Source organism: Falco biarmicus, chromosome 12, assembly GCF_023638135.1.
Source record: "Falco biarmicus isolate bFalBia1 chromosome 12, bFalBia1.pri, whole genome shotgun sequence".
NCBI classification, from domain to species: Eukaryota; Metazoa; Chordata; class Aves; order Falconiformes; family Falconidae; genus Falco; species Falco biarmicus.
Window position 1 is genome coordinate 30,674,315 of NC_079299.1, and position 11,522 is coordinate 30,685,836.

General features: G+C 42.3%; 1 long non-coding RNA gene across 1 annotated transcript in view; it reads right to left on the minus strand.

Annotated features, from left to right (window-relative positions):
- LOC130157855 (uncharacterized) overlaps nucleotides 1–11,030 on the minus strand; it is a 451,498-nt gene extending 440,468 nt beyond the window's left edge. Inside the window, exon 1 of the long non-coding RNA XR_008825062.1 lies at nucleotides 10,784–11,030. This is a non-coding gene — a long non-coding RNA (uncharacterized LOC130157855). The remainder of the gene's footprint in view (nucleotides 1–10,783) is intronic.
- Nucleotides 11,031–11,522: the final 492 nt, after the last annotated feature.

Here is an 11,522-nt window from a genome sequence, read left to right on the forward strand (position 1 = left end):
TTTTCCTAGAAATATTTCTGATAAAATTACTCATTTATTATTGATGAATTTAAATTACTTCTGACAATTAACAAAACTACAAGTGCAAAGTACTGCTTATAGACAAATACAACGTCCTGAAATCTGCCCGCCTTCTTCACGTAATAACCCCTGTGCTGACTCCTCAGTTGGATTTTTCATAACAAAATAAGCTGGTTTGTGCCCAAAATCCATATGATAATAAAGCTTTCCCTTTATATAGCTTATATTGGGCAACACATCTTATTTATTTATGTAAATTTATATTGTGAACTTCCAGATGCGTTCAGCCTCAGGTCAGAATTATTGGAGAACTGCCACAGCTACATGAACACAAAATTATTTAGCAATAATATGTAACAGAACTTCTGGCAGATAACATGCTTGCCTGGCAAGGCCAGATGCCATACAAACAAAAAAGGGTGGGAGAAGTGAAGACTCTCAACATTCACCTGGTGAAAAGCTGAAGATCCACAAAACCTTCAAAGACTCTTGAGTAACTCGCTGGATTAGGATGCACACGTAAAACATGACAACTCCTGTAGGTTAACTCAAGCGTAAAGCTTGGAAGTGTTGCAAAACCAGCAAATGTTTATGTGTATATTTTTTTAATGGAAAACAGAGTAGGAAAATGACACAGAAACTGACCTTCACAGTTTCACAGGGATAGCACTTACATGAAGAGGATCAGTTATTCTCATTGTGATGAGTGTGACAGGGCTGTCCAACAAGACAGAGATGTCTCCTGGTTTTTACTTCTCAAATGCCAGGATTTGTTGTGGAGAATGCAAAATTGAAGACGCTTTTAAATTTAAACCACTTAAATATGGTTCCTATGTAAATGAAATTATTGCTCTCACATTTGGTTCTCTAATCCCTTATATCCCTTGTTTCATTTGCTGGTTTCAAAACCAGTCAGGTAATGCTGTTTATCTGTCGTACGCAGGTAAAAAGCACCATGCAAGAGATGAGACTTAGGCTCCTGCTATTTAATCATTTCTTCTACTGGCTTTGTGCTTTTAACAAAGGACTGATATTGACTTTCCCTTTGGCCTTTGAAGCTCCAGGTCACTTAACCAAATATCCAAATGTGTACACGGGTGTCAGTAATAACATCTTGAAGATCCATAGAAAAATACAGCGGAAGTATATCTTGTTGAGGCTTTTCTTTCCCTGTGCAAGCCAGTTTCTACTTATTTCACTTCATAACACATCTTCTTTATTCCTGAACAGAACTTTACCAAATTTGATGCTGCACTGTTCATTGCCAAGGAAAGGCAAAACCTACAGCCCTTTACCTGATACTTTCAGTGAAAATATGTGACCAGCCTATATAGCGCGACTGAACACCTCGACCTCCAACAGTTGTTAAAACATGCTTGCATATTTCATTACATTTAAGACATGTCTATAAATAGGGCTCCCAACAGTTCAAATTCTCTTAACTCAAATGTTTTAATGAAACTAACAGTAAGGATCAAAGGTTTCTCTCATACTCTGTTTCGTTACTAAATGCATAAGGTCCGGCTGAGCTAAATGTCACATTCTGACTTGCTTGATTTAGCCTTGCTATTTAGTAGTAATTATGGACAGAAGGCTCATTTAGGTGTATTGATCCAGTCTCTAACATGAGGAATAAATTCAGCAGCTGAGCTATGGAAAACACTGGATGAATTCTCAATTCATGAATCTCTAAAAAGAACAAAGAAGCAGCAACACATTTGCCATAGCACCAATTCTTACACATGTATGTCTGTAGTTAAACATGCTAAAAAATCTTTCCCTCAGGCAGAATCCACATCGCAAACAACAAAAAACCTGTGGCCCGCCAATAAGCCATGTATATGGAAGTTCCAATTCTGTCTTCATGGAAGACAGTATCCCAATTCAGGAAAGCATTTAATCATGTTTCGGTCCATCAGAATTCATGAGAGTTCTTAAGTATGTCCTTATTTTTAAAAGATGCTTAAGTGCCATTGATTTCAAGTACATGTTTAAGTGCTGTCCTCAATATAAATGATTTCTGAAACTGGGATTGATGGGAGTTTTATCACTGATTTTAATAAGAGCAGAACAGGAACTAAAGAATTTTAAGAATCCCAAATGCTTATGCCAATTGAATGTTTACATGACAATAAGGAAAGTATAAGCATATAATGTTGCATATTTGTATTTCAGCTACCTAAGTAAAGAAATTCTGAAATTAATGAAACATCCTAAGCTCCTAATGCTAACAAAAGACATTTATCACTGAAGGGATAAGAACTTCTCTAGCTCTGTATCACCCTAAATTTTTACCTTTATGCATATTTTCTTATCTTAGAGATTTGTGGTGTTTATTACAACTAACAATACAATTTTCTGGTTAAATATACTTATTTTTAAAGTTAAAAAAAATCCATAATATAATTCTATGAGAGTTACCATAATAGACTGTAACAGCTGCTATGGTCTATTGTGTAAATAAGTAATTACAGAATTTACAGACTATCATGTAAATATGTAATTATGGACTTTTTAAAATGTGCATTATTTCCTCGATAGTCTATCGTTTAAATATGTAATTATGGACTTTAAAACATGTATTATTTACTCAGACTAAAACAGCTCCTTGGGACAGAGCTGTTCTGGCCTATTGGGTAAACATGTAATTACGGGAATTTTAAAAATATGTATTATTTATTTGCTAGTGCTGCTGTCAATACATCATGACAGCCATTTTTAAATGGATACCATATAGTCAATATTTTGTCAAGTTTTCATCCGTCACTTAAGTACCTCTCTGCATGGTTGCAGTGCCATACAGTGAAGCCTTTGCCCTGCTAGGTATCTTACCACAGGGTCACCAAAAGAAAAAAATCAGAGGACTCCACAGATAGTTACATTAATTGGCCTTTTCCACAAAGATTCATAAATGCAGTCACAAGAAAACTCATCTGTCATTTCTTTCACAATTTTAATACAGTAGAGTATATTTCACTGTGGTTAAGGGTTGGTATCTGATAGAATATTCCTTGGAGATTTTTCAGTAAAGCAGTGAACTTAGTGTAATGCAATCAGTGGGAGGTTTGTTTCCTAATGGCCTCAGAGCTCTGAAACCAAGGATCATGTCTACATTAGCAGATAACGCAGGGAAACGAGAGATGATCTGTAAAGCAAATGGTGCTAAGGACCCAAGGTCCATATTTACATACTTTTCAGATAGTTTGTTACAGGCTAGTTCTGGTCTGGCCCCATGGAAAGAATCCTCCCAGGCAGCTGGAGCACACTACATGGGCTCCTAGATAACTACCTTTGGGTGTAGTTCAATCCAAAAGGAATCCAAGTTTTGTTCTGGGACACCACTCCATAAAATGAGAATCAAAGTGCTGGAAGTGTGCCTGATCCCTTTCAGACATTCTTGATCTGAACTAAAATTCTGAGGTAGAGACACAGAATAGCTTGGTCATGCTACTTACATCCTTATTTCCGTACATCTTAAGCAGGAGACAGGTTGGAGCAGACAGTTCTGTAATTTATGAAGTGTGGCATTTTTGCAATGTACAAAACTATGAATTCCAAAGATGCTTCTGATGACAAGAGAATATTCTTCAAAGTGGTTGAAAAAAAATTATTAAGGGGGTTTCACTCATCCAAGATGGAACTTCAAAGACGTTACTATTCTGAAAAAAGGGTAATTACCATTGCCATGAAATATTTATGTTTTTAAATTACCCATAGGCCCCAATCAGAGACAAATGCTAGGTGCTCTGCAAACATTTATGAATATCCCAACCTCAAAGACTTCACAATTCAAGAAATATTATCAAATATAGAATGCTTTTTAGAAGCAAAATGAATGTGTTCTTAGGCCAAAATGCACTGAGGCTATGATCTGCTGTGTCTGCATCTGTATATCAGTAATTCTAACATTTAGGCATGATTTTCCTAAGAGACCACAGCAAAAAGCAGGACCAGAGTAACTTATTGTTGTAAACGTATAGGACAGTTACGTAGTATGGGACTGTGTTACACTTCAAACAATCCTATTCTTACATTGGAAATAGGAGTGGTATTGTCATTTACCTAAAATTACCTCCTCAACTAGAAAAGAAGAGAGAAGAAAGATAAAACTCATAAAAGAAAAAAATATTTTACAGATAAGGTATATTGCCCCCTTTAGATAGATAGATACATACATACACACATACATAATTCATTTTTACTAATGCTACTTTCTCCACGGTCTACAAGCCTCATGTAATAATAAAGCCCTAAGAACTGAACCTAAATAGAAAACACTACATTGGGATTTTTAAACAAGAGTACGGACAAACCCAAAATAATTTCCATCCTAATGAGAGATGGTAGGGCATCAGCTGGAGTCAGACTGTGTCCGGCTGTCAGTGCAACCCTTCAGGATGCATATGGACAAACCAGACAGAGTCTGAATTTGACTCTAAGCAACAGGGATTGCTTAGTCCTGAGAGGAGATGACTGGCAGGGACACAGAAATGTTCTTCGAATGCATGAAAAGGCAGAGAGAAGTGAACAGACCTCCTCTTTATTTCCAGTTTAGATAAGACAAATGGTAATGGAATTCAACATGGCAAGGGAGATTTAGGTCAACGGGCTGCCCAGGAAGAGTACAATTTCTTTGTTGTAGGTTTTTAAGGATAGAGTGAAAAAACTTTCACCAATAACAGCACAGCTATCCTGCCTTTGAGAAAGGGAGATGGCCTCTTGAGATCCTTTCCTGTCTTGTTTCTATAGGGCTTTAGGCTCCAGAACTAACCACAAGCCAACAACTGTAGACTCAGTTTTATCCCTAAAAAGCCAATGAAACCCACTGAAATCTTAAACAGCAAAGAACTCAAAAATATGCTGAATAATATGCATCTGTGATACAGGCGAAATAAGGACAGCATACCTATTTCAAGACCGTATTTCATTTTAGTTCCCCTGCACAAGGAAGTACAATAATACTATCTGTGCAATGATAACCTTTAAGAAAACTTCACACTGATGAGTAATTAGCTGTGCATAAATAATGCTTTTATTATATGCAACATTAGTATGGCAAATTATTTGTCAGCCCTCTGCTGCACCAACAGGCTCTGCAACCTCTTCTGGTCTGGCTGCCCGTACTCAAGGCCAACTCTGACAAGGGGCCAGCTGCAGCAAGTTGTTCTAAACTTGAGAAAAGAATGTGTGAGAAGACACTTTCTTACCTCCATACATGACATGTATGTTATTGTCAACTTTAACAAGGTCACACTGTTTATTTTTGAAAGGCAGCAAAAAACTTTTTCATCCAAACCTATTGTTCATTTAGCAAGAGAAAAAACCCGGCAAGAAAAAGTATAGGAAATAGGAACTACCACCTAAACAAGCGACAAATGTAGGTGCTGTGAAAATAAGAAGCAACACTCCACATCTGGAAACCAGGAGCTTTGAAATCTCCAGCCTTTAAGAGGATTTTCAGCTCTCTGTGATGAGTTCCACTGATGATTATAGATTTTCTCTAATAACAATCCTGCCTTTCTAAAAGTAGTTGGAAATTTTTGTTCTCTGCGCTATACTTCTTCATCACCCGTGTAAAGCAGCTAAGTTTTAGGAACTTGTAGGAAGAGCTGGATGCTACTCGCTGCAGGCTTGCAACTGAACGATGGGATTTTCTTCCAGAACCTGAGAATCTGCTATACTCCTTGCTCTTTTGAGCTGTTTATTCTGGAGCTCAGCCTGCATTTGCAAGGTCATGCCGGATACTACTCGTCACACTATGTTGCTTATGCGTGAAATCCTCATTTTGTGCAAAGCTCACAAATATATATTCATGTCATAGTATCTTAATGTCCAGGGATAGTTTCAGCATGCCGAAGTGAGGGTGGCTGCCACAAATGCTCTGTGTTATTGTCACAAAATAAGGCAAAGCGGAAAGTTGTCAGTTTGAGACTGGAAATCTTATGGGAAGATTAACATAGCTGCACTTCTGGAGCTAGGTGGCTGGTAAAATAAGATCTTGCCTTCTGTGTCTGCAATTAGTTATGTGTGAAGTAGACATGCCAAAATTGGAAGCAGTGTCCATTTTGTAACAGTAATTATTATTGTGAAGCCATTTTCAAGGTAGGATTATGGGCACTAAACCGCTGGGACTGACTGTGCTGCCCATGCGTTAAATCTTCATTTTGTGCAGACTTAATGAAAAAGATAGTTTCTTGTAATATGTTCTGTTTTGCCAGTTGCTCCTGCACAGCAATATAGGGATGCTTTCTTTGTACTTAATACATGCAGTGATAAATTTTCCACATGCTCTTTCTGTAAATGTTCCACCACAAAACGTTCTGTTAAACTGGAATTAAGGTTGTAAATATGCATTAATAAGTTAGAGTAAATTCTTTATTAATTGACTGCCCATACAACCTCACTGACATCGATGGAGAAAAAGCTACCGAAGAACATTATGAGCTGGATTCTCATCCCAGAAATGCTACTCTTATCTCCACATACAGGGGGCATGACAGAATCAAATCCTGTGCCAAAGTTTGTAAGAAACACATGCTGGAATATCAGAAACACAAGATTCAACTCACACCTTACAAACTTAAAGGACAGAATTGCAAAAGCATTTCTCACTGGCCTAACTCTGCTCTCCTTGGAGTAAATGGCCTTCTTTACTACTGACATTAATGATGGTAGAGCTAAGCCAGTAATCAGCACTTTTGGAAATCCTATCCTTTGTGATTTGAATTAAACAAAGTGATTTAGGTTTCTTTTGTTCCCTCAGCTAACCCCTTTGTAAAGCCTCCTTAGCCTTTCCCCTACAGTTACATCACAGGATGAACTACACATCACAGTGATCCCAAATTTACTTTATGTTGCAGCCACATAAAATACATCCTACTGGCAAAAACTCTCCTAACTCCTTGAGGAATCAACATCATTATTATTTTTCCTCTTAGCTTTGACAGATCTGTCCATTCTTGTGGGTGAAATTAAAATATTTTTTTCTTCAGTTTCATAAGATCATATTTTTTTATTAACATCTTAGGAGAGAGAACAGTATCAGAGAGTAAGCAAATCAGACAATAATTAACAGAAAATTAAATAACAGTAATTAATAAAGATACCTTCCAACTAGTCTCTGAATGATAATACAAAAATTCACAATGGTGTTGTGAAGCTTAGTTTATTCCTACCTGTAATTTACTTTGATGTCTTAGCATAAAAGGTCCTTAGAATTGAAAGATATCATTATTAGCATAAAAATGAGGTATGTTCTATTTATTTTGTGTATTAATTTAGCAGAATATATTATTACACAACTTTATACTGTAAGCACAAGGTCACACAGGATATGACTTGTCACACTGTGTTGCCTATGCATGAAATCCTCATTTTGTGCAGAGCTCCAAAATATATATTCATGTCAGAATATCTTACTGTCCAGCGGCAGCCTGCGAGTTTCATTCTATTACATACTGGGGAAACAGATTCAGCGTCATTTGAGAGGTCTCTTCTTCTCTCAATACCTGAATGAACTGTCATTAATCAAAAAACTACAAACACTCACCAAAAGGGAACTGGCCCCATTAATGCTTTCTTCCATCTGAGAGACAGAATTATATGCATTCTGCTAGCATTTTGTTATCATTTCTGTGTGACTATCCCAGTCAAACAGCCAAGATATGACTTTGATTTTATAAAAATTAGTTAACAGAAAACAGAACGTAACTTTACTAAATACAGTAAACAAAAGAAATTTTTTTCCAGGGATGGAGTTTCACCGACACCACCAGTGTTGCATTAACTTCACAGACTTCCAAGACAACCCTGGAGATAACATGACCTTCTCCAAACTTCCAATCAGCCTAGCAAGCATACATTAAAAGTTCAAGCTTTGCTTACCCTGAACATGCCAATGTTCAGAGTTTGAGAAGCATGAGCTCCTGTTACCTGCCTACCCAGCAACTCCACATTGTTCTGCCCAGCTTTAAACATTTTTCTCCTCAAAACACATCCACAGTAAAGAACCAGAAACAACAAAAAACTTTGAATATTAAGTCTCAGGGAAGCCTTTTTTTTTTTTTTTTTTTTTTAACAAGACATAAAATTGAGGTTATTGTATAAGCAGTTTCAAGTGGGACAGCTTGCTCAACAAAATCCTTAAATCTAAGGAAATGTCAGTTTGCATTAAGGAAAGAAATATATACCTTGGTCTTCAATAACACAGCAGAAAGCAGTAATGGTTTAGAGATCAGAGCAGATAACCAGTGTAGCCTCCAGACCAGAACAGCAGGTTTGACATGATATTCAAGTAAATAGCCAGAACAGAACAGCAATTAACAGTTAACAGGCCACTTAATTTAAGAGCTTTCCTTGAGAAAACAGCCTCAGACCTTCAGAGACTCTAGGAACTGACAGTTCAAGCAGGAAGTGGCAAAAAAATCGAAGCGTAGGGGGAATTTCCTCAACAGGCCTTTTATCCACAGAATGTACAAACCAAGAAATGCCCAGACTAACTGTAGATGTAGAGGAATGTAGCTGCAGAGAGGAGTGAATAAAGAGAGGAAAGGCAACGATATTTTGAGCAATGACCTTCTGAGCAATAAAAACATTAATTTTCTTTGCTGATGTCTTCAGAGCCAAAATTCTGCAGGGTTTAGCACTTACTGCTGACCTGTGCTTTGAGACTTTGTCATGCAACTTGCCACCACAACACCTGGTAATGCAGGACAGCCTGCCAAGGGTTTGTAGACAGACACGGATCTTGTGCAACACCTATCACTTGTAGACCACTCTGACACTCACTTAGCATGCTGCGTGCTTCCACAGACCCAGCAAAGAGACAATCAAGCTGGAGAGTCAAACCCACAGTCCTTGTACAAGCACACCCAGCAGTGGCACCGGTACACACCTCCACATTTCTGTTTTCCTCATTGTCTCAGCCCACCACCATGTTGATATGAACAGAGTCTTCTCAACATCACCACAAACAATTGTAAAACCCTCCGCCTCGTGAAGGGGCATGGACGAGCATGAAAAGTGGATGTCTCAAACTCCCAGTGTCCCAACACCCGTTTTCATTTACAGCGCCTCATACCTCTGCTATATCAAGAATTTTTCTTTCATTCGTGAATTTGACCTCCACAAACTCTTTTAAGTCAAGCAGTTGAAAGAGAAAGAAGGAAAGATGTATCTTTTCTACCTCTCTCAATCTCATACAGCTCACTGCACTCTGAATTTGGGACACGTGGGCGCACAGCCCTGGGTCAGAAAAAGCCTGGAACCCACCAACTGTCTTGCCCAGCCCCTACATCCTACTATCACTTTGGTGATCCTTCTGCTCCAAGGCTCTACCTTGACAAAATAGCCTGCAAAACCCTGGAAGTAATACATGCATGTTCCCACCTCCCAGACACTCTGGAACAGGGATAAGTGCGGTGCAGCAGGACACGCAGCCCATGTGTCCCTACCACAAAACCAAGGGGAGGCCACTGCCTGTTTGTCAGATCCAGGAGGGCGGAGGAGCCAAATGAGTTTTGCAGCTTTCTAGCACTGAGATGTGTCTGGAGCCAGGGTACTTTTTGATGGACACATGGGAGCAACACTTGCAGGCTGCTTGAAAGTGTCATTCCCACATTTCACAGCAGTGGTCTATGGGGTGCCCAGTGTCAGATCAGCAGTCAGGGGGCTGCTTGTTGGCAGGGGGAGGTACCCAGGCACCTTTCTGGCTCTTTCATATGGCCCACTGAGGGGTGGGGGACACGGTTCTGAGGAACACCAAGCACAGCTAAACCCCTTACTTAGTTGAGGGAGGTTAGGAGCAAAATGGTTTGAGGTGCGAAGTGTTTAGGGGAGTGTGTTTTGGTGCCGGGAAGATTGGTGGTGATGATATTTGGGGGTGAAGCTGTTTGGAAGCAAGGACATTTGGGAGTGAGGGAGACCGGAACAAACGCATTAGGCACCAGTATGTTTGGGAGCAAGGGCTTTTGGAGGCAAAGACCTTTGAAGGTGAGAGTGTTTGAGGCTGTGGCCACCTGTAAGCGAAAGCATTTAAGGGGATGCGCATTTACAGGGAAAAAGCATTTTGGGGTGAGGGCATTTATGTTCCTGAGCATTTCGGTGTGAGGGTGTTTTGGGGAGAGGGTCGCAGCGCTGTTGCCAGCGCCTGACCACCTCCTCTGGTCCCCACGCTCGCTCTGCGATGAGGCTCTCGACACCAGGAGCAGACGCAGCATCCAGCACCCCCCCGCCCCAACCCTCTCCCCCCCTTCTCCCCCGATGCCCACTTGGGGGCCTCCCGCTCCCCAGGAGCGGAACCTCGCGAACGGGCAGGGGCAGCAACACAGTCTCCCACGGGCGGCCCGAGCACATCCCCCCGCCACCGCCAGGCCGGGCAGCTCCGTGCGCCCGTTGGGGCCCCGCGGCGGCGAGCGGGCGGGCGGGCGGGGGGCGCGGCGGGGCCGGCCGCGGGGGCGGAGCCGCCAGTGAGCGCCGGGCGCCGTGACCCCGGGGCGGGGAGGCGGCATCGCGGCCGCGGGCACGGGGACAGGCTGACCCTGCCCGGCGCAGCGGCGGGGGCGCGGCGAGCTCGGGGGCAGCGCGGCGGCGTGCGCACCCCGTGTCCATCTTCCCCCCGCGACACACACACACAGAGACACACACAGAGACACACACACACACGGCACGGCACCGGGCGGGGGGAGCCGGCTCGGCCCCCGCCCCACCGCCCGCCCGGGGAGGGCTGGGGCGCGGGTCCGGTCGCCGCAAGCTCCGCACTTACCCGGGCCGCGGCGAGGTGTCGGCGGGCGGGCTCCGGCAAGCCGCTACTGCGGGGGGCCGGGGGGGGCCGGTTGGGTTTGGGGGGGGTTCCGTAATCCAACAGTCTTTGGGCTGCCAAATGTAAACACTCCGCCATGATTTCTTTGTTTAGATAATTGAACCTGCCTCCCTCTCCCTCGCCGGCTCTCGCTCGCTTTTATTTATTTATTTCCCCCCCCTCCCGTCATCATCATCATCATCATTATGGCTTGTGGGGGGTGTTTTTTGTTTTTGGTTTGTTTTTTTTTTAAAGGGTTATTTAGTAGCTGCATTTAACAACTGCCGGTTTTACAAATATTTATGTGTGTGTATATATGTTTATGCACAGATATATACGGGGGGGGGGGGGGGGGGGGGGGGCGCGGGGGGGGGGGCGGGCGATGGGAGGCATTAAGGAGAGGCGGCTGCTCCTGCTGATTTGGGGCTTGCGGTTTTCCCTGCGTGCTGCAGCCGAGGCAGCCGGGGCCGGCGACGCGGAGGGGGCCCGCCTGGCCGCGGCACCGCGCTCGCCCGGCGCTTTCCTGGAAAAGGCAGCTTTTCCAAACGCATCACCCGCTCCAGCGGGAAGGTAGCAGCGTGCTGAGGGGGGAGACAGATGGAAACTTCCAGACTTAAGTTTCTTCACTGCATTTCCTGAAAAATTCACGCTCGACAAGAAAGCGTGCATGTTATTATTGTCCATTGTTATTCTGCGGGAATTC